The following is a 27,041-nucleotide window of genomic DNA, read 5'->3' as shown; positions in this document are numbered from 1 at the left end:
TGAATTATTTACAAGATCCTTGGATTTAGACTCAGTGTATTTGACACAGGGAAAGTTTTCCTTTCATTGACTTGCACGTATCTGTGAACCGTAATCTCCCGGCAAAACATCCTTAATGCAATTACCATGACTTGGGAAAAAAGCCTTTGACAAAATCCTGAGCACTGAGAAGGTCTATTACATTTTCCAAATCTGCAGTCAACAAGCTCAAAGACTGTTTCCCCGTTGAAAGTAATAATTTCTCTGGTACATTTTTTCCTTCTATTCACAAGCCCTCAAATGGATGCTGTAGTCATCCATTGTATTGAAACCATCCATGAGTTGTGAAAAGCCCTGCGTTGCATGCATTTGCCGTGGATTTGAATTCATACCATCTAGGATCCGGATGTGACGCAGGGGTTCTGTCCAAGACTGACCCTGGGCTGAACGCAAATTTTGCTGACGGCAGATTGCAGTTAATACAATCAGGTCTGGTAGCTTTGGATGGGGAAATTGCTGAAATTGCTCAATCAACTCAATTTTGACTAATTTCACTCTATTTGCTGAAACTGACATCTCCATGCAATGCTAGCCTGTAAACTGCATGCACATTACCCAAGTGCGTTTTACCGGGCACTATTTGAGTAAAATGTTCTCAGAAAAACACAGCAAATCAAATATCTTTCCCTCCTCCCTTCCTTTGCAAACATGTATTGAATGTATCTAGTCAGGTTGGACGTTAAAATTTTCAGAGAGGCCAGGATATAAAAATTCAGAACAAGAAAAACACTCCGATGAAACGACAGCAGTTGAGCAATCCACAAAAAACCCAGACTTGGCTAAAATCAATTTCTTCTCAATGTTTCCGGTTCTTTCCCTGGTAAAAAAATGACATTTGGACAAATATAGGTATTTCAGCGTTTTGCTAAGATTGCAAGCGTCACAGACAAAGATTCTGATATTCTGTCAGTATTGCCAGCTGTCATTAAATAAAAAAATGAAAAATTACTTCCAGCAATACAATGAAGTTGCCTCGAGGTAAAATTTTTATCATAATTCTAAATACATTAGTGACTGCATGGGGGTAATTAATTTGTTTTAGTGTATTTGTTTTAGCTTTCATAAATACAGGCTTTCAGAGACACAACCAACAAACCCCCAGGTTACAGTAAAAGGAGGAAAATAAAAAGAGCATTTTGCATAAATTAATGACAATGTTGAGTAATTAGGAAATAAAAGTGAACGGCGTGTGTTTTTATTGAAAGTTTAATATAATTATAAGCATTAGCGCATGGTTTGTTAATTGTTCATCATTGTTAACGAATGCTGATGAAAAACACTTAATTATTGACTGCAGCACTGAGAGACTTTGGGGAAGAAAAATGACATGCGGAATCACGCATTCCCTGATAGAGAAATTGCAATAGTAGTCGGTATGTGATTGCTCAGTGGCAGTTGCTACTGCGTCATTCTAAAGGAAAGCTTTTCACAGAGGGATAATTGGTAAAGAGATATAAATGTCCCTGCTTCAGTGCAACTTACCCACCCAACACCGATCAGTTTGACACAAATTGAAAAATTATGAGACGTAATGAAGAAATAATTTTTTGAAAGGGAAGTTTCTGCTGAATTTGATAAAGATTTATCATATTTTCGGTGATGTTTCAGCAGAGGCTGCTAAAACACAGGCATTAGGAAGAAAATGTGAGGCTAAATATTAATTCAGTAGGTCATGTAGGTCAAATGTGTCTGTCTTTCATGAAATCCAATGGTTATACTATCTTGCCGAATGACTGAATGAATTCACTGCTACTGTTTTCTTTTGCTCAGTTCACTCATTTTCATATTGTAGTAAAAATAAATTGCCCTCACCATATGGAATTGTTTGCATAATATTTTTCCCTGTTTTTTTAGGTTTTTGAAATTCACTTTCTCCATCCAAACAGTTGAAAATGCTCAAATCTCCAAACTGTGATTAAGCACAGTGAGCAACAAAAGACAAAAAACTGATAAAAATCTTAGTCAATGCAGTACATCCTTTCCTGAGTACATGATTGTTCATTCCAAATTGACAACCAGTGATCAGCAAATCTTAATCCTTGCAGATACGCACAGACAGGCAGTCCAATTTCTTCCATATTTCTGTAATCCGGCTGTGTTAGATCAGTATTTGCGATAGTGAACGACAAGGCCCCAAGGTCTGTGAACATCTCATCTGCTATGAAAATTGGACTACATTAGGCTTTACCATGGGAAATACAGTTGTAATTGCGCCAATTGTATCGTTGGGACGGATGTGCATGTATGCAGTCAGAGTGTCAATAATTTCAGAACGCCTTCAGTGGACATTCACGTGTATGAGGTACCTTTACACACTCAGTGTACCCAGATCACACACACATACACACGCAGACATGCTCACAAAAAAAAATATTTTCACAATGGGCAAAGAAAAGCACACGGTGATCAGCTTTATTTTGGTACCTGCCCATCAAACGTGACCAATTATGAAGGAGTATCTGAGTGAACAAGTAAGAAATAAAAGGTCATTAGATTGAATGGACTGATTGACAAGATTGTTGAATTGCTTGATAACTAGCCAAGATACCTTCACATGGAGATTCTAAGGCAGCTGTTCCGAGTTGCTACGCTTGGACTAATGACTGTACAGCAGGGTTGTTCCCTGCTACTAATAGGGACTTGCCTCTGAAAACCTCAAATAATCAGCTGAGTTTGACCTACGGATGCCATCTTCTAAAAAAAGGAGCCAGGTCTTATCAAGGAGGGGTGTCATTGTGGCTCTACCTATCGATGCTCATTCCAACATCTTGTCTGAATGTTTTGATGACAGATTAATTCAAAGCTCTGTATTATGCACAATGTGACTGTCTCATCAAGATGATCGGTTTATTCCCACCTTCTTTAATAGCTTGTACAGTTGTCGTATGAAAAGAAAAAAACAAGAGTCCATTACCAAAACTAAGTATATACCTCTGGGCCACACAGTTAAACTACACAAATGGATTTTATCGCGCTGATATTGACTAACATTAAAACCTTTCAATTCTCTATGAACAAATGAGAGTATTATGCATGCACTGTTGAAGCAGGAATAATTTTATATACCGGTATATCTACAAAATGTGAAATACAACTATATTTTTTATCGCTTTCAGTGCATGTATCTTTTAACCATTTTTGTCAAAACCAAACAAAGGTCAGGATTTTTGTACTGCCATCTGGAGAGAAAAAATCAATTTAAAATTTTGATATCATAATTCAAAGCGTTCATGCATTCTAACATTACAAGGCAACTTTGAGAGGCTTGTATTTAATCAGCCTTTTATAATGTGAAAGTAAATCGTAAGTGTACGCTTGGGTCAATAATATTCATGCATCTCAGACTTTATGCTATTTTAGTCAAAAATGCTATACTTAATGCTTTGTTACTGTTAGTCATAACTTTTATGACATCCATATGTCCTTGTCTTCATGCTTCCCGGCATATTGGGTTTTTTCGTGGTTAGAGAGCCAATTTACATCTCTGGCATGTGTTGCGTCTCTCTCCATTTTCTTGTTCTTTCTTTTTAATCTCTGTTTTTGGCTTCGAATCCTCCATGCAAAAGATTTTGAAAATGCTCATGGGAATATGCATGTGTTGGGGTGTAATCGGACAAGATCAACACAATTGACCTCTCTTGGTGTATCCTTCAAGCCCCCTCTGTGTTCAGTCTACGGGCTATGTGTGTTTATCCTTGTGCAATGGGAACAGGTACAGCATATGCTAAGGTGCAAGGAACTGTACGTTTCCTGTGGCATGAAATTCAGAAAAGCCAATGAACCTATTGATAATTACAGTCAGCAAGAGTACTTTCAATCATTAGATTGCGCCTGCAGCAAGACAAGGGCTACACTTGTAGCGCATTCAACATACATAGTCAGTTTCACCATGACTTTTTTCTTAACTCAGTGACTGCATACATGTACTCAGGTCCAAACCTACTCATGTGTGTAATTGGGTCTGGTCACATGTATTCACTGCAGCATGGAAAACTACCTAAATTTAATTAATGTCCAGGCAGAATGTGGACTGCTATCAGTTTCTGCAACATTGGCCTTTTAGATTCAATATGTGCTCATTACCCGCCATGCATATACAAATAATCAGACGCTCTCTGTTCTTACGTTGTCTCTCTCTGGCTGTTTTAGTCATCACTGGTTTTAGTCAGATGATATTGGTCGGCAGGCAACACTTCCTCTGTAAAGCCCCATTGTGTGTGCTAATTTCTATGCTACTCCCAGGCTGTTAACTTGTGCACAGCCTTAAAGATTCCTACAAGAGCAAATAATGTTGACAGCTGCATTGCGCTGGCAATATGCCTATAATAAATACACGTCTATGTCTCCATCAATCATTAAAATTAATTTAGAGGAGACTGCAGAATTACATGCATGTATACAACCATAGAACTTTAAAATCAATGCATGAAAAATATTCAAAGACTGTTTAATCAAAATGACTTTGCCTTTATCTGCTGACTATAACACCAAGCATATATTCATTACTTTCCTTCATTCTAGAAAAAAAATCTGAGATAAAATTCCCTAAGAATTTGTTTGCCGATATGATTGTAATTTTTTGCCATTAAAATTCGTAATGCATCAACCATCAGAATGAAAAAGTGAGGTACATACATATCCATCATTTGTTCGACCTGGAATTGCTTGGAGCTCACACTATGAAGCCACAGATTCTAAAGGCTTTTCATAACCTTCCTCACAAAGATTTCATATTACTCCCCCTCCACTGATTAGATTTTTGCATTTCTTCTCCAGAAAAAAAAGCTGTTTCCATTTACGTTCAGTAAAATTGCGCTCAGTAAAATTGCGCAAGCGTCTCGGCAACTGAACTTATCGGGTTAAATCCACTGAGAGGGGCGATCAAATTGAATATATTGTACTCTTTATATTGCTACAAAAACGCACATTTGACCGGCTCTGTAATGGACACCGAGTAAATGGTTCTGAAACTTGTTTTCAAATTACAGCAAAGGGATTGAGACTGAGCCCCGTAATGAAAAACGATGATACGGAGAATAGAAAAGCCAAATACTCCTGCAATTTTTTCTTTTCATCTTCCCTGGGATAAATCATTTATGGGTTCTGTTTTGTGGTGGGTACAGCGTATGTGTCCTCTAGGAAAATTGCATTTTGCTATCAGCAGTTTTAAGGCTGTAAATTGATTGCCATCACTGATTATTTTCATGAAGTTGTTTGCATTGTTGTAAAGAGCCCCAATCAAGCACAAAGTAGATGGGCTAGCTTCTGAGGTGGGGTGAGAGAGAGGGAACGTTGTATAATAGGTTTTGATTTGTAAATCCCATCAAAGCCTTACAGATGATGTGGCTTGCAAAACTGAAAAAGCTGACGCCTGGTCTCTTTGGCATGTCGCTCGCAAAGACTTACAAAATAAAGGTGTGAAAAGAGGAGATGCCTGCCTCTTTGACCTGTATCCGAAATAGCAAATGCCACTACACAGTAAGAAAAAAAAAGTAAATGAGTTTTTAGTGCAGAATGTAGAATTGTCCGTACGCAATACTGTCATATGTCTTTGTACCTTCCTGTCCATTAGGAACGTCAAAGACAAAGTATTGCTGGTTTTTATAGCTGTTACGAATTGCTGGAGATGGCAAATGGTTGCCTAGGCAACAGTGTTTCCCAAGTAACTAGCGCGGAGTATGCTTCATCACGTCCTTTGATGTATCCCTGCGAAATGTCAATACGAATGGCCAACAATGGTATTGAACACTGCAATCTAATAACAGTTGCCATAGAATATGCACACAAGAAGAAATAGTTTTGATATGTTTTCCTGTGTAATTCTGTAGAGGTCACGCAAAATACATTTGCATTCCTCGCTAGTGAGATTGGCTGACATTCCACCATTGTGCGAGCTCATAGAGTAACCTACACCGAACACATGCAGGAATGATCAAATGATTGAATACCATTGAATTTTTTTTACTCACATTAAAGTAAGCCAGAAACACTAAAATCAGACACAGTCTGTCAGTCTTTACCACTAGGTGATAAAAACACTCCATATTTGGAGTGGTATCATAGTGACAGACACTTTGCTATTTTTTTTCTGGGAGATGTAATATTTTCTTAGCTGTCCTTCTGGGAATGATGTCAAGAACCAAAGCTGTCAGCAAAGTGGAGGCCTTCCCCTTTACTTTTCACGGGGACTTGATTAATGACTTTATTGAACAAAGTATAAATTTAAAAATGCACAAGGGATATTAGTGCTGTCAGTATGTGAAAGAGCATGATAAAACTGCGTCTCACTACGAAGTTTCAAGAAAATATTGCAGCAGCTATAATTGTTTTCCTCTGAGCCAGGGTCAGAAGTTGATTTTCAAGTAACATATTGTAAAATAAATTCATCAGTGATTTAAAGCGTCGGACAATTTGTGTGACACATGGAGAAAATATCACTTGGTTTATGTGTTAACAGGGATTTGATGAAAGTACTTTCATACGGCATGGCCTCCTGGTGAGTTCTATTGAACTGAAGAAAAGACAAACTGCGGGGAGTACTCGAAAAGATTAAACTACCTGCACCCCACATGCTGGGAAGCTTCAAATTGCGCGTCAGGTACGCAGAAATCACCGTGTGCCTTCATCACTAGAGAGAGAGAGGCAAAGAGCAAATGCCGCATGTTTGCCATTGCGTTTTTTTTTATTATACTTCTCTCCAGCAATGTTTGCCGAAAAGTGTTCTCTATGGGAGCAATCAAAATCGCAGATTGGATTAAGGTTATATCAGCCTCCTCCTGTGACATGCACTGTTCAATTTGCCAGGCAGGATCACACCTCCAAGCATGTTGCCTTAATGGCAATTCTGTGTTTAAAAGTAAAAGTCAGGCTGCAAAAATTATTGATTGGAGTATAGTGACAACTTCCAATCTAATCCATCGCGATCTCCAAGGGTTTACGCCCAATCTGCATCCCAAGATAAGCATTTTGCTCATTAGCATATTTCTTGGGCAAAAAAAAAAAGAAACTTCGCTTTTACGCGGTTCAAAAAGGGCAGCAAATTAATTAAACATTTATGGAGATATTACCAGATCAACGCATACTTAGCAGTCATGGTGTGTTTTAATATGAAACTAAAACGGTGAAGTCATACATAATCAAGGTAATGAATTCCAGCTCTACCAGCGACCAGCCTCTGCAGCATAAGCTGGTCCAATAATGGAAACTTAAGAAGAGTGCATGCAATTTTGGACAAATTGCTTGAGTGTATGTGCACGGTAATCCCCCACTGGCAGTCTTTGAGTCATGGTGTGATTGGGGCTTAATTCCACAATACTGGACTATTAATTCATTGGACCATTGGGAAATAGAAAGCCTTGAATTTCAAAGAAACCATGCAGGTACGATTTGCCTGCAGGGATTAAAGTAAGCATGGATGCGGTGATTGCATATATGCACACACAACTTCAAATGAGTCAGCCAGGGCTACGTCAACAAGACACGGAGGGAGAACACATTTGAGGTACTGCAGTACCGATGACCTGTTCAGCCAACCATCCAGACGCGAGCAAATATTTAAATTTCTACTTTGATTAGGTTCTTGCAGTCTCCTTTGATACACTCCAGGTTATTATATTTCTATCATTAAAGAATTTCTCTCTGTCTTTTACAAAGCATGCACATACACACTTAAGTCTCTATTCTGGTAAAAGTTAGCCAAAATGGGTATATTCTCACCATAGTTGCCATGGTGATGGTGTGATCAATTTTTAGGAAAAGTTCCGACAGGAGGACAAATCCTTATTTTTATTGCGACAAGATTTGATTTGTGTGCCGCATGTGAGGAAATTGTGTGGTTTATAACCCCGCGGTTCTGACAAGAGAGGGATAGGCCATTTAGAAATGTGTCACACCTCAGATTGCAAATTTATCAATTTACAGATATGGGCAGAGCAAACCTGCAGGAAATTACCAATCAGATAGCCAAAATTAAACTCTGTACCATAGAGCTAGAACAGATGGCTGGAGCAAGTCACTGGATGTCAGAAGGAAATCCATCATATGACTGGATTTTTTACGTGGCAGAGTGGCAAAAAAGGAGCGTCTATGTTCACAATGCATTCAATTGTCGATATTTCCCCCCGAGTGTGCAATGATGTAAGATGATGTCAAAATTTAGGATCACTGAAGCCTCTCAAAGACTTAAGTGTATCAGTATAGGGTTAGGATGGGTGTTGTTTTTTGCACACCATGGGTCACCACTGATGAGCAAAAGCAGTCATTAACCTAAGACATTCCCACGCACTAGTTGAGCTTTCTCTCAAAAATATCTCATTTTGAGTTGTCAAACGCATAAAACTGAATGCAATTAACGCCCGTGTTTTATTCTCCTGCACACTTCCATGCGCAAACCATCTGTTAGTCCTAATCCATCAAACCTCAGAGAAATTTTCATTTTGACAGTGGGAAGAAACCATTGATGATTACTGTGAGAGAGTGAGAATGTATGAAGTTCACTTAAGAAAATGATGGCACGGTTTGACCTCTTGCTCTGGGAGATTATAACTTTTCAGGTGTTGGGTGATGAAAGCAACTGCCTTGAGATTTCACAAACACGGGTAGTCCATCAAGTGCTGTGACACATTAAAAGTAAAAGACATGACCCTATTGCGATGATGATGACAGCGAAAAAACAAAATCCCTTTTAAAGAGCTTTCAACTGACACCAGCTTGACAGGTATGGGGGACATCCTCACCTACAGAAAATGCATTCAGAGTTATTTTTTGAGGTTTTTTACCCCACCCACCACAACGATGGCACTCTGAAAGCAATATCACCGCGGCTTTGCAAGATCTATGTTGCTCTAATGCATTGCCTGAATCACCGTGGGAACACATGAGACTGTTTGCGTACTTTCCGTGACAGCCATACTATTCAGTAGAGTCATCAGACCTGCCTGAGATATCTGTCTCCCTTTTACGACTGTAAGCTGCTCTGATGAGCCCATTGACAATTCAGTGTGCTAGAGAGAAAAAAAAAAGAGAGAGAAAAAAATCAGCCCTGCTTAATGGTCATGGGCAGGTAGAAATCGGCCAATGCCATGAATATGGATATTGACCCATCATTTGAATTGCCACCACAAGGCCACTCTGGGAGTTGCCAGGCATAATCATAAAATACTTCCTTATCACGGTTATAAACTGCCACAGTCATCCAGTTCAGTGCTGATCTTTTTACTGTCTCACTTTATATAATTTGTATTTTATTGGAAAGATAAACATTTCCATCAGTGCCTTTACGCATGCAGAATTCAAAATCACCTTGCCTGTTCTGTAATGCTTGCTGTTTCTTTGTTACACATTAAACAACCCAGTACTCTTTTCAGCAATATGATATTTTAGGGATCATTTTCAAAAATCATTCTATAACTCGTGAGGTTTTTATGTCTTTTCTGAAAATCGCTCTACCTGTCATAGATAATTATTTTATCTCTGCTTGATTTATGATAATTGTTATGAGCTAAGAACTAATTTTTCAATCACAAAAATATTTCACGTAAATCCATCTAGACTGTCGTAAACCTTAGATTTTGCACTAGATACAGAGTGGCCTTTCTCTTTATAACCACTGCGTGCTGAAAAAGTAATAGTAAATGGATCACTTTTTGTCACAGTAAAATACCTTTGAAAAAGAACGTGTTAGGTGGTCTACATGTCATTAGTCTGACAAAACATACAGAGTCCATTGACTTGTTCAGAATGAGCTGATCAAGTTCATTTGTTGCAGTTTTGTTGCCAACAAATAGTGCTGGGGTCAATTTACTCAAATGTTTAACAAGTAAAGCAAAATACCACACACGTCAGTGTCTGGAAACTGTTGCAACTCGTTTCTCCTTTTAGAATCCTCGTAATGACAATTCTCATCCTTCTCACAGTACTTCCTTCTCAAATAACTAGGAAAAACTTTGAAAGTAATCATTTCAAGCCATGTTTTATGTATTTGTTTGTCCAGTTATTTAAATATGCAGCTTTTGTATAAAAGCTTAGTTTGACATTTGAAGTTCTCAGAGTGAGCAAGATATTAAACACAGAAAATCTTTTTTTACGCTTTGAAATGTCATCTTTCTGCACACCCACCATTCCTTGCAAGTTGTAAATTAAACCCTTCCCCACCATGGTTTGGCCTTAAATCCATTGTTATCAATGGTGATTGTGGACCTGTTTACAGGGAATAGGGTGAACAGGTTGAAGAACAGCAACATATTGCCTAAAGCTGTTTTCTTTTCAGATCATAGAATGGTAACAGTGTAACTTTCAAGACATTGTATCTGACAATGGAGAAGAAAGCATGCAACTGAACCGTTTGAGACGACAAACACGCAATTGCTGTTTTTCATGAAATCTATTTCCCCACAAAATACAGTGCATCCACGTCAATAAATCATAAAGTGAACCTGTTTGGGAAACCAGCCTGAATATTAATATATCTTCATTCCCTGAGATGTTTAAAAGCACTCAAAAACAACAACCTGACATCTTCCCAGCCCACAATACAAAGATGCCATTATCACTTTTCAAGACAATCAGAAAACATTATCTGATGAATGCTGAATTTCTAGAACATCCGCATGTAAATATGGATTTATTGACAACATTACAATCTGAGTAATACACACATGCCAAAAACCCAACCAATCTGCCTCAGAAAGAATCATAGTGACGAAGTCATTGCAGGCTTTTGAAAATCCCGTTCCATCTGTAATGTGAAACGGCTGATTTCTCAGGTTCAATAGAATATTGATCGCTTTCTGGATACGTGTGTTTGTTGTTTCATGCTATATATTTAATGAATCAGATCATAATCAATTTGTAGAACTGCTTTTTCTTTGACTAATTTCAGCTAATGACAGAACGTTTTCAAAACAAAAGGAGAAGTAATTGCCTTCTCCAAAAGATACGCGTACCGACAAAGGGAACTATCAACAGATCCATTTCAAGTTGTCATTAGTCCGGATGACAAGTGATTTCATTTGCCCAGACTTACCTTGACAAATATTTTGATAAAATAGACTAAATGAACATTATTTGTTAAAGATGAAAGTAATTTCCCACTTGTAAGTTGGTTTATTGGCCCAATAAATAATCTGATAGCAAAAGTAGGTAATTCAGTGTTCTAGTATCAATATTGGAAATATGGCGAAAAAAACTTTGGAATGTTGAATTGTCAGCATTAATAATGAACAAGTAGAAGGAATAATATATCACACATGTGAAATGATTCAATTTGAAAGAAATATACCAATTTCCATAAATTACTCTTGCACTATATCTACATTGACAGTCTCTATATGACATGACAGATATTAACACATCAATTTTTCTTTTTCCCTATTAAAAATGTCCATAGCATTCTAATGATTTGCCGCAGCTAATGTAATGTTACCAGTTCGTTCCTCGTTCTGTCATAATAGGTGAAGTTGGCGATGGACCTCTCCCTCCTCCCTGCCATAATTGTTTTAGATTGAGAAAATATTTTTTGACAGCTAGTGGAGATTTTGTGTACAAATGTTGGTTAGAACTTGAATTCTTTGGCCATTGTGTCCCGACAAATTCATTATATTGATTTCACTGGCTCTGTTTGAACACTTTTGAATGGAGGGCAGCAGGTAGACAAAGGTTTCCTAACCAGCTGTAAGGCTGTGTATACGGTTGCCTTTATTTCCCTTAGGGAAGAAACCGAATCAGCAGTTGACAAATTATTAAAAGTTGCTGAGCCGAAGAGGTGGAAACGGTTCGTCTTCTTTTCCAGCCCTGGCGTACTGCAAACCGCCACGGGCTGTTATGTGTGAATTCCATTTAGTCGTTTTCATGGAGTATCAAATATTGCAGATGTTTGCTGCAGCGGGACAAAGGAAATGCACAAGCTATTCAGGAATAGATAAGCATTACAAATTTTGCTGGGGGTCTTTTTTCCGTCATCTGTATATTTCAATTTTTTTCCTACTATGTGCTGTCAGTAGCAAGGAGCAGAAGACTCGCCTACTGAATAATCATATTTAGACAGGGATGACTGCTTTTGGAAAAGTGTAAGGGCTTAATGTGGCTTTCCAAGTGAAACTTATAATGCATGGGTGTTATTACTCAGCACACAGTTTTTTTCTGGTATGCCTATTGTAGTTGTATTAAAGTTGGTGCTGAAGCCTGGGGTGGTGTATATTCAGTGAGCTGTCTATGCACGCTCCATGAAGCAGAGAGCAAAGTAAATGATTCTCAGAGGGTGCATCAGTACTGATGAGGAATGAATTTAAGCTGTGATCATTTTCCCCCTCGTCTTTGATGTTCCAACTTGTCATTTCAATCTATTCAATTACTTTCAATAGAAAACCAAAGTGTTAATTTGTTTCACAGACTTGTCTTTGTGATCACATTCACATATTTATTGTATGTAAACCAAAAGACGGGAGCCGTTCTCCTTTGTTTCATGTCAGCTGCCATGACACTGCCCTTGCATCCTCCCAGCAGGTTGCCATGGATCAATTTTAATGGGATAAAGCAGGAAAAGAAATATGTCTGCATCAAGCTGAAGTAACTTTGGTCTGTCGTGTCAGTACACTTGAGAGAATTATCATGCAGCAGGAGAAAGGAAAAAATTTTGACACAAAAGGATAAATGAGACAAGCATGTCAGCGTGGTGTATCTGTTTAGTATTCTATGCATCTCCATCCCATGATGTGATTTTCGTTTCTGTAATCTCGATCTCAGCCTCCAGCAAATATCTGTTTTCATCGCAGTTCCCCAACCACGCCATGCAGCCAGTTCAACTTTTCTGTATGGGAGTTCACACAGAAACACAAACAATAGTGGAAAGATTTTTTTCCCCTGATCTGATTCACGATCTCCGGAGGTTCACTCTGATATTAAATGAAATTTCCATGCGTGTACTCTTTTTTTCCAGCAGACTTTACAGTCCAGTAACTATTTCACTGGCAGCATCATTTCCTGAATTCCAGTAGCATGTCATGAATTATGACGCCAAAGATGTATATTTTGCATTTCAATGAGTCTAGCTCTTCCCATGCAATTACCAAGGCATTTCTTATTCTCCACCAGCCATAAAAAATTTGAATGGAGCCACAATACACAGAACATCACCATAAATTGAAGTTTCCATGTTCCTCTGCGATAATTTTTGCCTGGCATAAAATTCCATGCCTTGCCACAGTGGGAAACAAGCTGGCAGATTACGAATCAAAACTAATTCCTTGCCTATTGGATTAATTTTCCACAGTTAATTTTCACAGAAGTAAAAATTGATAATGCCATGAATAGCGCTCAGTATTGATTATCATTTACATGTATATTAATTTATTCGCCTAATAAATTCACCGAAAGCAATTTCTAATATTTTTTCATGGGATTAATTTGGGGGAAGATGCCTGTGTCAGCAGTGAAAATTGTGCAACCATGAAAATGGAATTTCCAGCAATGTTAATGAAGACGTATTGGATACTGGAATGAAATCTGACCAAATTTTAAACAATGATAACAGATAGCCTATGATATATTTACTTATCATTTCTGTGCTTATTTTACCAGTTGATTATATCACGGTGAGTTGACAAAACAAAATGAGGAGAGAAGCAGTCTGTGTTGAATTTTTTCCCCAGTTAATTCCCACAGCCCATATCTGTCACGATATGTTTTATTAAACAGAATTTCACTAATAGAAATGGGTCCTTTATTTGCCTAGGGATTGGGTCACCTTTGTGAAACGCTGAATGTACCGCATAATGTTCACTGCTACCTAAGTAACACTGCCAGGGATGAAACTTGATAGCAATTTTGAAAATTAATCTTCCAGCATTGTTTCCGTATTGTATCTCATGACTCTGTGGCTACTTGAGGGTGAAAGATGGGCTGCAGCTTTGTTGCTAGCAAGCTAAGGGGCTCAGCTATCCATGCATACACTTGCCCCACTGAGTTTTACATACACGTTCAACATATACATCAACTGCATACACACTGCTGCCCTTTGCTATTGACACAATGCACCGATGAAAATATACGAATATGCATAATACACATGCATTCCAACAGATAAAGCTAATGGGCAAATATGCTGTCAGAGAAATGCAAACTGCGTACATACTGCCCTGGCATATTAATTGTTAAAAAGTAAAAATATTTGTGGCGCCAATGTAATCCTTTATAAAACTAATATTATACAAGTATAAAGTGTGTTTCAAATTTGTCCTTTTTGCCTTCTGACAATTTAACTTTGCAGAAATATGTAAGCAACCTTCGCACCAAAGTATGCTATTTTAAACTCTGAAATGGAAATGATCAGCATTTCAGGATCCTATATACTACTTCTTCAGTTTAAAGAGCAAGTAGCTGTTTCTTTTAATGATTTTTTTCACTATTTTTGTTTTTAATGTGAAGTGGATTTTCTTCAACTCACCAAAGCATGTTGAAATACCCATTATTTAGTTTGTCGACATAGCATCTACATGTATACATGTGAAATGCACTGTTATTGTTTACATTTAAATTGTAGTCGAGACCAGAATTCAACTGCCACCAAAAACAAATGCAGTCACTAACATTTATATAGGATGAGTTAACAGGCTGAATACTATGTATCTTAATATGCTTTTGGGAGTAGAACGACAAAATGTAGTTGACATTAAAAACAAAAATTATCAGAAGTTACAGCTATATCAGCCCTTTAAGACCTCCACTCTCCATCCTTTATAAAACAATCATGCCTGACTCTAATCATTTATTGAATGTATTGAAATACCAAATCTGAAGATTAAAACGTGTGCTACAAGCGAAAGTAAGAAAACCTGTCCATAACCAGGTTTAAGATGCAGCTTCAATTTACTGGTGACGAAACTTTCAGGACAGTGCTAATGTGCCATGCAAAGTGAACAGTAGAGTGAATGGGGATACTGTCACAAAGCCCATATTTTTTAATAGAAATGTTTAATAACTCAGCTTAACTGCCCATTGTTCGGCACACAGGCTGGAAAAGCAATTCATTCATGAACACTGGGAGGAAAGCCAGAAAGAAGAGATAATATGTGCCTCCATAATTATTACCAGTATGAGTGTTTGGTTGAATTGCTTCAGAATCTAATAAAACTTAAATTTATACAGACTGCAATTTCCATCACGAAACATATCATCAAAGTATTGAAGTAAAACTGAACAGTTTGAAATGACGGAGGAAGCGCTGATGAAGTGGAAAGTACCACTGAGAGTGGTGCACAAAGGAACCGACGGCACCATGTGGCACAGATTAATATATGCTGGAGCCTCAATCATGTAACCTTGGATATGCTGACAAAATTTTCACTGCAGATTTATCTAATATTTGCGACTGCAGCCGCCAACAAGAAATGATTTTGCTGCAGAAATTTTTTGCAGATATTAAAGTACAACAACATTGATATCCACAGTAGTTTGAGCTTCTCTGCATATGACTGCATTATTTATTTGGGCTCGGAAATCAAGGAAAGTGAAATTAGTGTTTTTAATGAAGCATTCTTTCCATTATGACGAGATTCAGGGATGGAAATCAAATGTTGCAACTGAATGGAAAAAGAGAGAAGGCTGCAGAACAATTAATTGGGCTACATTTCAGAAAGTTATGACTTGGAGCAATTGACTTGGCAAGATTGTTTATCATACATATTTACAAAGTAAAGGAACACTGATTGATTTGTGAATGGCACATTTGAATCTAAGGGAATTAGAGCAAGTAGCTCAATGGGCAACATACAATGATAGAAGCCAGGGGTTGTTTATCATGACTCTGCTGATATTTCTACTATTAATCACGGCACTCAGGCTATTTGCAGTCCTCGGAAATGGAAAGATGATGTAGATGAATGAAGTGCACACCAGCCCGGCGAAAGAGTTTGTGGGCGTTGCATGCGCCTGGGCTTGTGTTTGTTGTGCGTGTCAATAGTAATGCCTTCTTGTTAGCATATCTGTTTATAGAGAACGGCTCGCCTTACTAAAAAGTGTTTACAGAATTATTACCCAGTTTTGAGATATTGTCTCAAGATCCTTGGAAAGTATTATTGCAGAATAAATTCTAATCAGAAAACCAATTTATTTCAACTTAGGCAGCTGATGACATCCTCCCTTAGATGCTGAAGTGCAGAGATTTCATTGGCCAAAGATGTAGCAAAAACTCCAGGGCAAATGCCAATTTATTGATATTTCCACTCAGTGAAAAGAAAATACCCCTAGTCTGTCATCATCCTTATGCAACTGATAAGAGCTCTTATTAGATTTGTGTATTGGAAATGATTTCATTCCAGATGCATCAGATATCTTTCAATTGACATTAAAACATGCAAAATTTATCATTTCAAGCAGCTACCCTTTCTTGTAAGTCCGTTGAGATTTTTTCTAGCCTTGTAGAAAATCAACACAATTTGATTCTGAGTGAGTCAGTCAGCTGATGTCATCTTTTCTGGAAAGACGAAGTGAGTTAACTGCAACGCTTCGGGCCGATATTGAATACTGATGAGAATTTTCCCGGGGAAAGAAAGATTTGATTTGCAGAAACACAGTCCCTCCGCAAATAAAGCATGATGCCTTCAAGTATTGTTCTTTGCAAAATGTGTAATGTTTGTCTGCGTCCCCTTTTCTCCTCCCCCTCTCCGAAAAAAAATTTGAATTCGTTTCTTATCAGTCATTGACAACCTCAGGGACCTGCCTCCTCAGTGTGTGTGACGTACACTAGAGCGTGAAACGCAAAGGTCAGATTGTGAACTGGGTACAAATAAATGACTATGTGTTTCCCAGGAACGAGTCAAATCCTTACAACTTCAATTCCTACAACACACTTCAAGCTTCCTCTTCAGCTAAAATTCAGGGGTCAAATAATCTTTGTTGGCACACTATTGCAGGATAGCTTCTTGGCAACTCATTATATAGAGGTGTCCGATTTCTCTATACAGAAAATTGCAGCTCATGTTAGGGCGATGAATGCAATCAACGTGTTTCAGAGTGAACGAAGGAAAAGTTAAATTACACACAGCCTAATTTCTTGCCTGGCAGAGACCAAGGATTATTAGTTGGACAATTCCCCTAATTGGGACAATTTGCCCAATTCTGCCATTGCGTTTCTTCGCATCACACACCTGAGATTGAGTCAACCACTTTTGTCCACAAGATAACTTACTGGGTTTTGTCAGGTGGCTTAACAAAAATATCGTTACACGGATGACAAAAGTGCCAAATTTGCTACAGATGTTCGCATATATGTGTAGATCAATGTTAGCTATTGCTCCAAAAATTTGGGCCACCGGAAAGGCTCGATGACGTCATAAATTCAAAATGGTCGCCATTATAACGCTTAAACATGGTAAAATACGTTTAATTCAGGCAGTTTTCAATATTTTTTTGAATAAACCGCCACAAACATCCCAAATTACAAATACAACATAAAATTGATGCAAATCAATTATTATGATGACGTCATAAAGCCAAAATGGCTGACCAAATTCAAAATATCCCCCATATTATCGTCTGAAAATGTTCAACTTCATACTGTTAATTAAGCCTGTTTCCAGCATTTTATCACCTGTACTAAAATTAACACCCCAAATTACAGACCAAACATATAATTGATACAAATTCATTATTGTGATGACGTCATAAACCAAAATGGCGACCGAAAATTACAAAATGACCTATTATGAAGTTCACTGTGCTTAATACGATAGCCAATTTACGCGACAAAATAATAGTTTAAAGGTAATGTGCAATTTGTCTTGATAATCCATAAACTCAAAATAAATGATAACTGTACTAAAACTTAGCTAATAAGCTCAACACAAATTACAAACTATTATGAAATTATTTATTTTTAAACATGACCTCTGTCTGAAAACTGAACCAATATAAAGGAAATAAAGGCATCTTTACCCATCGGTTCTACCTTTGAAAGTGTTACGTTATAGTGAGTAGATCAATAGTGATGTGATTTCATGATAATGAAAAACATGTCGAGAAACCGGTTAATAATCATGCCTTGACCCTGGTCATGTGACCTTGGTCCCTGAAAAAGGGTTTTAAGTTTGTGATTTAAGTCTTTTGCTTCCTTCGTTTCAGAAGCCCTTTTCGTTTGAATTTTCTTGGATTGTTATGTCTCGGATGTGGTGACATAGTTTTGTGCTACAGTAGTTCTCTTTTGGAGGATGTGCCAGCCTGAAAAAGACCGTTTGGTCAGGGTTTATGAACAAAGAGAAGACTAGTTTTTGCTTTTTGAATATAGCTAAACTTACTTTTTTGCAGCTTTCGTGAATTTTATGAAAAGAGTCTTTGCCTTTCGTTGTTCACTTACCAGACTGGTTAGGAATTCAAAGATGAAGGAAACTGCAAAAAACTTGACTAGACGAGTTTTGCTGTTTGGAAACCCAAAACATAAAAACATAAAAAACACCAGGAAGAACATAAGCAGAAATGGAAGGTTAAACAAAGATAAGAACTCAGAAAGATTCTCAGATTCATCAACAATCTTGCAAATCAAACCTTAATCAAAGCATTAAGTAAAGGCTTGAAAATTATTCCCACTCCGGAGTGCCTATACAGAAAAATTGTCGTATGAGATATCAACAAATTTATTCGCATCATGAGATTGTGCGATATCATGAGAAACAATCAATCAATCAGACATCTGTTCTAAGATAAGTCCATGTTCGACACTACTAACCGCGGAAAACCCAAAAATTGTAAAACTGTCTCGAAGCAACTTAGATCGATAGAGGAAATTCCATTCGCAACCCACATCAGAAAGAACATATGACTCTGGCAGAAAAGACTGCCCTGAACAATCTGTCTAAAAACAAAAAATCTCAATGAAACCCATCAATAAAGGATGAGGCATAGCAATTGTGAATAAGATAAATGACATTAAAGAAAGTTATAGACAGCTGCGAAATGTTCACTATTACACTTGGCGACATTGACTATACAGTGGATATTGTATACGAAATCATTTATCTGCGACAAGAAGATCATTGACGAGGTGATTTACAGTTTCCCTCTACCCATAAGTAGAATAACTTGTACACCACGATGGTATCTCACCAAAAATACACAAAACCAAAGACGAAACAATCATCACCATATGTCTCAATAGAAATGGCTGCTCTAACCCAATAAAACAAATGTCGGAATTTCTAGACCTTGTCATAAAACCAATCTTCCATATATGTGCGATTTATATAACGACTTATATATGCCAGGGACACAAAAAACTTTATTCTCTAGTTAGCACAAATTAAAAAAAACAAGCAAACTCTATTCTGGTAACATTAGACGTGATATCAATGTAGAAAAACATGCCAAAAATGAAGCCATAAATGCAGCAATTGTAGTGCTGGACTCTGAAACAGTACCTGCCAACCCACTATCAATGTACATGAAAGCCTTACTGTCGATTATTCTGAAACGCAACATATTTTAATTCAACTGAGAAAATACAAACGAATCTATGGGTGCAGTATGGGCTCACCAGAAAAAGCTGATATCACATACCATGAAATGGAGAAAGTTATATTAAATCCCAAATAAGGTCAAATATTCGTATGGAAATTTAAAAGATGACATGTTCATGGTTTACACAGGAATGATCGAACATCAACTTCTAACATTCAGAACATTTGTCGAGGAGTGCAACACCCTGTACTCTACGTTAAACTTGGGAATTTATAATTGGACATTCTATCAACAAAATCACATACCTTGACACAATCAAGAGAGATGGCTGGATTTTAAAACCCATACAAAACAATCTGACGATATTTATCTGCCACCGACTTTCAAATTCTTCAATGAAGGTGAATTACTCAGATAATTTATGTACATGCAACAACAATATGGACTTCATAAAAAGGTCAATTTCTCAACGCAAAATCTTCAACAAAGAGATTACAAAAAGAAAGACATAGCTTGTATAAAAAAGAATGTAACAAAACGTCAGCCATCCTTCATCAACAAAAGTAAGAGTAATGATGAACAAAATACTTGTCAGCACAACCTCATCAAAACCAGCCTAATCAAACAATGTGATAAGAATCTGGAAAATTATGAAGGGCGATTAAACGCTGGCCATGGTTTTCCAGAAAATCTATAATAACGTATAAAAGGAAGAAAAACATACAATATATCCTCCTTCAAGCAAAATTCAAACACAAGGAGAGTACAAATGAACGGTCTGAGCAACAATTCACGCAAAAATCTGACCAAAACATAATGATTTTAGCATCTCTCTTTGATGAACAATGGCTACCATTGAACTGAGCATGTGGGAATACAAAACCATTCAAGTGACTGAAGAAGGGACCCCACTTTGGCCCGAAACGCCGCTAGGAGGAATAACCAACATAAAACCTTATTTCCGGGACCAAGGTCACATTACGAGGGTCAAAGCACTATCGATTCACTGGTTTCTCACCATTTTCCCTAATCACCAAACCACATTGATCTACTCACTATACCGTATCACAAGCAAAGGTAGAACCAGTGTGTGAAGTTGCCTTCATTTCCTTTATATCGATTCGATTTTTCAAACACAAACCACTTATAATAATCAATATAAATATCAATAAAAATATATTCATAAGAGTTTTATACTTGTGTTGAACATATTGGCTAAGTTTTGATACCGTTATCTTTTATTTTAAGTTTATGGAATATTAATCCAAATTGTACATTACTTTTATGCTATCATTTTGTCACGTAAATGGGCTATTGTACCAAGCATAGTAAAATTCGTAATCGTCCATTTTGTAACTTTCGATTGCCATTTTGGTTATATGACGTCATCTTAATAATTAATTTGCATCAATTATCGGTTTTGTCTGTAATTTGGGGTGTTAATTTCAGTTCAGGTGATAAAATGCTGAAAACAGGCTTCATTAACAGTGTTTTAACATTTTTAGACAATGTTACGGCAGACATTTTGAATTTGGTCGGCCATTTTGGCTTTATGACGTCATCATAATAATTAATTTGCGTCAATTCAATGTTTTATTTATAATTGAGAATGTTTGAGTCAGTTTATTTACAAGAATAGTGAAAACTGGCTAAATAAACTGTATTTTACCATTTTTAAGCAATATAATGGCGGCCATTTTGAATTTATGACGTCATCGAGCCTTTCCGGTGGCCCAAATTTTTGGAGCAATAGCTAATTTTGATCTACACACATATGTGAACCTCTGTAGCAAATTTGGCACTTTTGTCATCCGTGTAACGATCTTGCTGTTTTTTGTTGCTAAGCCACCTGACTACTGGGTTTTGTGTGACATGCTCTATGGAATTGAAAAATCACTGCCATGAACAGGAAGTTACAGGCTCATCATTGCCGTTCAACTTTTTCACTAGCACGCTTCAATTGATTCACAGTGGGCCAGGTACTACTAGTTCCAATCATTCCGTGCGCTACAATAAGGATATTTTAGTACAGGAAAGAGATCAGAGTAATTTTTTTCCCTTTTTTTGAAACCTGAGAAGTCGTGCGGGAAAGGAAATAACTCCAGGTGAATGGGGATTAGACATAAGGCTCTTACTGTCAAACTTATTTCCATTTGGTGTGTTCATTTGTTTCATCCCCTCATTTCCATATAACTGCATCTCCATGGGATGCGAAATGTATATTGGACATAAAAAAGGTCAGATTTGCAGTGAGGATAACCCGTAATAACAATATTCATTAGACAGTTTGGAAAAGGCAGAGAGCTTGAGCCTTGTAATGTGGACTTTTCAGGTCTCCTTTGAGGGTGCTCACATCTGACAGCAATTATGAATGTTACATTAAAATTTACAAATTGTATCAACAGCTCCTTATTAATATGCCCTGTCACATTTCACTGGCCATTTGCTCCCCCCTCCAAAAAAAAGCATAAAACACCTGTGAATTATTCATGACCCACACATTCCCAGGTTTCGCAGCAGCTTCTCATCACAACTACATGAAGGCCATGGCAAGCAAGGTATGCCTTTTGCCATTCACGAGGTTGATAATTTTTCAATTTTTCAAACGTGGATCGCAGAGAAGATGATAAAATTTCATGATTCATTGTTTGATGTTCAGGACACCCTTCAGTTCATTGGCGTGCATATACATTGTTAGATACCTCCCAATTATGACAGGAAAGGCTGTTCCATCAGCTTCTGCGCTAATGCCACATGCCACACCATATGAAAAGAAATCCACTTAGCCTCTGCCTTTTTTTTGTTTGCTGTCACAAGGATAGTTGCTCTATTGTATTTTCCTCCTAAACATTTTTATAGCTTAAAAGCTATATCATGTAGGATTGCTCTATCGAATTATTGAATTAACAACCTACAGATTTCATTTACGGGGGCAATAGTCTCCAAATTAAAGTGATTTTTTTTCCCTTTCAATTGGTCCCTTTAATAGAGGCATATCCTTTCAGTTTGTCATAGTGGCTAAACAAAGCCAGTTTTCATTTTGCTCTGTTCTTTGTGATGGAACATTCACAATGCAGCCAAACAAAGCTATCATCTTCCTTGGTTCTTTGTGTTCACGATTGTGTGTGCTTAAGAGCATTGTTTCTTGTAAGTTAGCTTTATGAGATAAATCTGTGAATTTATTAAATTTCTGGCCCTGGGAGACACTGATATCTTTTGTCAACTTTATTACCAAAGCCAGTTCAGAAGAAGGGACATTAACATCTCAGAAAGCCATCTGTTACAGTGTATTTTAAGAAGTTGATGAAGTAGTCTTGTCCACACAGAAGAGTTGTAAATTCAGAATTGCTATAAGCCTGCAAAGTCAGAGCTATTACCTGTGTTTTTATGGTGGATGTTTATCTCTACTGTGTACATTTCCCCCCCACACATGAAACAACAAACCGAACTTGAAATGGATATAGCTTGTGGCGAAGAAATGTAACTCTTACACAGGAATATCCGCCAACGAAATCTAATTTTCTGTCTGGCTCAGAAAACTGTCACCACATTAACCCTATTGCACCTATCCCCTTGATAGTTGCACTCTAAAAAAAAGGAGAGAGACATATCTGTCCTTGCCATCGTTTTATTTCAACTTTAATGTCAGCACATAAATATGCAGCGCAGTCAGCCCTCACTTCAGACCCCCTAAGTGAATGCCTTTTAATGACAATCACTTTGGAACTTTTCACCGCGGTGAAATGTAGTGAGTCACTCAAACTCTACAAAGTATTTTTTTTTAAAAAGAAGTATTGATCTGTAACTGTGGGCTCTGAAGAGATTTTAGTCTGACTGATGATTTGAAGGCTGCCTTGATGTCACCCATTTGTAAATGATAAATGGCACATTTGTCTAATTGCCTGGGAGGAGCAACTCTGCTGCATTTAATTGATTAGTTTATAAATATCAGTTTAAATGTTTTTCTTCCTCAATGGTTAATGTGGTGGTTAGAACACATACAAAAAAGCGAATGGGGAAACTCTGCAGAATGAATACTTAGGCAGGACAGCTGACAAAAAAAGATAGTCAAAATCGCTGGTGTTTGTCTGCGCATTGTTTCCTTATCAGATAGGTCATCAATAACGGAGGACTTTCATGTTGAATTCAGATCAAGCAGACCCAGACACACACACATACGCAGCCTCATCATGGGAGCATTACACCATAGCGGAATATAAGACCATGGTGGAATGTTGAAAAAAAATCAATTTTTTGTAAATTCTGTTTTTATATTTTTTAAATGATATCATGATATTTCAACTCTGCTCAACCTTTAACTGCAGCATTTAGGTTCTACTTTGGTTAGAAAGGAATTCACATCAATGCTAGCGGAAACCACACAAGAAAATAGGACCTGTAATTGGGTGAACTATCCTTTGGGAGTTGCTTGTGTATATATATCCAGAACGGTATTGCTTTCTATTGTATAAATTATATCGAAATCAAATGGGATATCGGATGTCGGTGTTAACAACAGAGATAGGTTTTCTCATGAAAAGTTTGCAAAAACTAAGGGTGGTTTCTGATATGCTCATTTTTATAGGCCATCTCCCTCATGACCACAGGCTCGTTAATTTCACCCATGTTCAATGTCAGTGCAGTGGAAATAACCATCATTAAAATTTTATGTTTTATGGAGTGTAGGAAGTGCTTGGGTCAAGGCACTGCAAGCGCCCATAAAAAATGAAGACATCGTGAAAACAAGCTTGTATTTGATTCAAATTTGGTGTAAATTTTGTCAGTTACAGAAAAAAGGAAAACTGATGAATTGTAAGTTAAGCAGAAGGTGCACCAGACAATATTACACATTGTATACTCTTCAGCCATGCTTTGTGGCTTGATGTTGCTTTGTTGTGCTTGATATAGTGTTATTCCCATAGGTCATGTGTGCATGATAGAGTTTATGAAATACGGAACGTGGAGTTGATATTTTATGAGTTGTATCCAATATTCACAATACATGTACAGGCTAAATAAAGTCTTAGCAGATAAAAAACATAATACATAGATGCAAGTTTAATATTCTTGTTGATTATTATGCTTTTCAAATGAACATTAATGTAAAGGTGAATGACCAAAGAAAGTTGAAAAGGCTTATAAAAATTTTCTTTCATGGAAAAATATTCATCCCACCGTGATCATGTATTGTGCACCTTGTATGGCGTGATGGACAGGGGTATCCATTTTAATTTTACAACTCTGTAGCACTTGTGCGCAATCCAAGCTGGATTTTTCCATACCCTCACAAATGTCAGATTGTGTGTATCAAAATTTTTCCACAATGGCTCAAAGTCTTAAAGTGGCAACTGTTGAAATTTGTCAATTACCAGCAGCACACAGCTTGCCTGTAAGAGGATCTGTGCAGGGGGATTACATGCATTGAGATGGTGGAGAGAGAAAAAAAATATCATGGGGGAAAACCCTCGAAAGCAGGCCTATACAAATAAAACATGCAGCGTGTTTGTGTGTGCTGTACCAGCAGATTATCCTAGAGTCATTCATAGTGTGTCATCACCGCTGTATGAGTGGATGAGCATCATTCTGATATCACTGTCATCATCAACATTCTTATCAGCAGTATGGAAAGTAGCGCTGACTAATTGACCGATAATTATCAAGAAATTTCTTCAAAATTACAAATAGTCTTATGTGAGACTTGCCGCTGTGGGCTTGATCTCAGAGTTTGCAATCCTTTTGCCCTTCTTCATCATCTCCCACACCCACCCAGTGAGGGTTGTGATTTTGTGACACAGTATAGACAGTACAAATACCTGCAAACTTCTTCCTGCATATGTTCCTGAGTACTGGTAGAAATTATTCAGACAACATCAACTTTTCATTTCCTCACAGTGGCAGATTTTTAATCATCATTGCTTTTCTGAAATAAATGGAAGCTTTGACTTTTTCTCCGACAAAATCAGTGCCAACTAAATTGCATTGCTCTCTTTACTTTCTAAAATGTGGATACATTCCTAGGTCAAGGCTCTTTTGACAAGTTATTGTAACAAGTTCTCAGCAGAAGTCAAATGTTAATGGAAATATTTGAAATACTTCAGCATTAATCCTGAAATAGAAATGATTTCCTTGCATACTTGACCAGTGTGGAATTGCCATCTTTTGCTTTTGCTCATATTTCCAAAGCTTTGTACGCAGATCAGACTTTCACCAATGCTGTAATCAGATTACAAGTTTATAATTCTGTTGGTTTTCCATCAGGCTAACCATGATATAGTTTTAATGAAAGATGCCGTACACAGTTGAGCACTTATTAATGGAAATTTCAAGTGAACCGGACAGAAGATCAGAAATTGAATTTCTTAGTTTTTATTTTGTCACTTTTGTAGTTGCCGACAGGAAAGCCCCACATGATTGCCATCACTGTATGATTACTTAATTTTATGAGCATGTAATGTTCGTTTGCCCCGATGTGATATGTTTTATGTATGTGCCCGTTTTGCACTCTTTCTGACTTCCCCGAGCCACCTTCCAAGTATGCGATCAGTAATGTCCTATTTTAAAATGATGTGTGTGTAGTATACCATAATCTTATCAAACTGACACGAACAAGTAGCACTGCGCTGGTTTATTATATTCATAACAAATGACAGCACATGCTTGCCCAAGGACAGCACCAAAACAAAACAAAGTGTCTACCGCGTTTCAGCACCTAATCTTTATGCAGCTACACTGCAATAACGTTTATAGGTAATTGCCAGTAAGTTGTGCAAATCACCCCCAATGTCTTACCCAATATCTTTTACTTTAATGACAATATTAAAAGAGAAGCAATTTCAAACTAATGATCTTACAGTCTGTTAGCTGTGAACGGTATTTTTACAACTGCAACTCCTCATATACATTTTTTTATATCCATTCATAATTTCCTGAAGAGAATAATTGCTGAAATTACAGTGATGATAACATAGCAATATTAATGGCAATAAAATATTAGAACAGACGTGTAAACTGCCTACGGTCCCAATCAAAAGTAATTTTACATTTCTAATGAAATAGCAGTGGGGTTGTTATATTTGCATCTTGTTTAAATTCCAGCTATGGAATAATCAAGAGACGCAGATAAAAGTCCAATTTCGCTCTTTGAATACGCATGCATCCAACAAAAGCTCCAGCTGCCATCTCCTTAAATAATTTTTCTTCCGCAAATGTTGACATACAGTACAATTTTAATGCAATTTCGCCCAATTTTTGTATCCATCTAATTTTGGTGACGTAGGCCATTAAAAAAGTATTCACGCATACTTCTGTGCTGTCATTTCGTGTTCAACAGAAGGGGGACGAATCGGCAGAGTACACACCTGCTTGGTCTCGGTAGGAGACAGAAAAAAAAACTGCTATTGTCCACAGGAACAAAGAACAAAGGAAGTTTCTATAGAAGATGGAAAATTCATGCAATGATTTCAGTGATTGGAGAGATTTTCAATTAAATTTGGATTTCAGTTATATTAACCGCTCACTCAATATAATTTTGGAAACAGCCGAGGCATTGAAAATTGGTA

General features: G+C 37.3%; 1 protein-coding gene across 1 annotated transcript in view; it reads left to right on the top strand.

Annotated features, from left to right (window-relative positions):
• LOC139150594 (uncharacterized) overlaps positions 1-27,041 on the top strand; it is a 195,065-nt gene that overhangs the window by 152,736 nt on the left and 15,288 nt on the right.

Source organism: Ptychodera flava, chromosome 14 (assembly GCF_041260155.1).
Source record: "Ptychodera flava strain L36383 chromosome 14, AS_Pfla_20210202, whole genome shotgun sequence".
In the NCBI taxonomy this organism is placed as follows: Eukaryota; Metazoa; Hemichordata; class Enteropneusta; family Ptychoderidae; genus Ptychodera; species Ptychodera flava.
Note: the sequence above shows the minus strand (reverse complement) of the source record. Positions and strands in the feature narration are given on the sequence as shown.